Raw genomic sequence first — 1,800 nt, forward strand, 5'->3', positions numbered from 1 at the left:
AACAGTCTTATTGGGCCTTAAAGCCCAATAAGACATGAATACAAGTAATTAATATGATATGAATAATCATAATATTATAAGGCAGAATGTGAAAAGGGACATGGGAGGGAGATAGATGTAGGTCTATGCCAGGAGAAAGACCATACGAATCTCACTAAAGATTTGAGTTCCCAATGATATATTTACTGTCTTTATGACGTTAGACAAGTCAGTTCCTCTGTCTGATCTCAGCATGCACATGGGTAAAGTGAAGAACGTGATATATCACATTCCTTAGAGAGTTGTTGGGAACAAAGTTTTATAAATGTCCAAATGCCATGTAAATATGGAATAATCAAATATCAAGGGAGCTCAGAGGAACATAATGTAGGTGTGGGTGAGAAGGCACAAAAGATCTCTGAACTGTCCCTTCTGTGCCTCTGCTCTTCTAACTTCTGGGAACCTTGCTTCCTTCAAGGCTCAGTTTATGGGCCACTCCCTTCAGGAAGCCTTTCCTGATTCCCCTAGTTGTGACCTGTCTCTCCTCAAATCATAAATATTCTTAGCTGCTGCCATGTAACCTATTCTCCTCACAGTAGTAGCTGCTTGAGAACAAGTGCTGTCTCATTTTTGTCCCTGTATTCCAGCACTGAGCCCAGGATCTTTCACATTCCAAATGTTCTATAAATTTGATTGGAATCAGTTAGATTGGGTGTTTGGGGAGTTTGGTTTTTTTGGAGGGGGCAGGATGATGATGGTGAGCAGTGACAGGTAGAAAACTTAGGAATCTCTTAATAATGGCTATCCCCAGAGGTAGTATCGAGTTGTTATCCTCTCTGAATTAGATCCAACTGAATTAGAATAAACTAGAACTTTAGAAGCCTAAATTCAATTTAATCTGTCCCTGAATAAGGAACAAGACAGGTGGTCAGTCAGACTTTGAATAAAGACCTCTCAGATGGGTTCAGCCAATGCAACCCTATTTATAGGGTCAGGACAAGAGCTAGAAGGGATCTTGGAAGCTATCTAGTTCAAGTACCTCAATTTACTACAAGGAAACTAAGGCCCAGAGAGTTTGAGTTGTTCCAGTGTTACACGGTTACCAAGTAACAGAATCAGGATTTGAACCTGGATCTTTTCACTGCAAATTCAGCATACCTTCCACTGTTCTAAATCTAGACAATAATGTGGGTTTGGGGGAGCTCAGCTTTTGAATGCTTTCCTAGACCAGTCAAGGGAAAAATAAGCAATGAAGGTGGCCCCCACAGGAGGAAGAGACAGCCCTACTCACACTTTGCACCATGATATTTAGAAAGAACTTTTATTTCGACAAGCAGGCTAATTTCAGAAAAGCCTGGAAAGACTTCTATGAACTAATGCCAAATGAGGTGAACAGAACCAAGAGAACATTGTACACAGAACAAGGTTCTGTGATAATCGACTGTGATGAACTTCTTTCAAAAATGAGGTGATTCAAGGGAATTCCAATAGACTTGGGATGGAAAATGTCATCCGTATCCAGAGAGAACTATGGAGACTTGACTGTGGATCAAAGTAGAGTATTTTTCACCTTTTTTAAAATTGTTGTTTGCTTGTTTATTTTTTTTTCTTTCTTGCATTTATTTTTCCTTCTTGATCTGATTTTTCTTATGCAGCATGACAAATATGGAAATATGTTTAGAAGAATTGTACATGTTTAACTTATATTGGATTGCTTGCTGTTGGGGGGGGTGGAGAGAGAGAAAAATTTGAAGCACAAGGTTTTGCAAAGGTGAATGCTAAAAAGTATTTTTGTATATATTTGAAAAAAAAAAAATACTA

This window comes from Antechinus flavipes, chromosome 1 (genome assembly GCF_016432865.1).
Source record: "Antechinus flavipes isolate AdamAnt ecotype Samford, QLD, Australia chromosome 1, AdamAnt_v2, whole genome shotgun sequence".
Classification (NCBI taxonomy): Eukaryota; Metazoa; Chordata; class Mammalia; order Dasyuromorphia; family Dasyuridae; genus Antechinus; species Antechinus flavipes.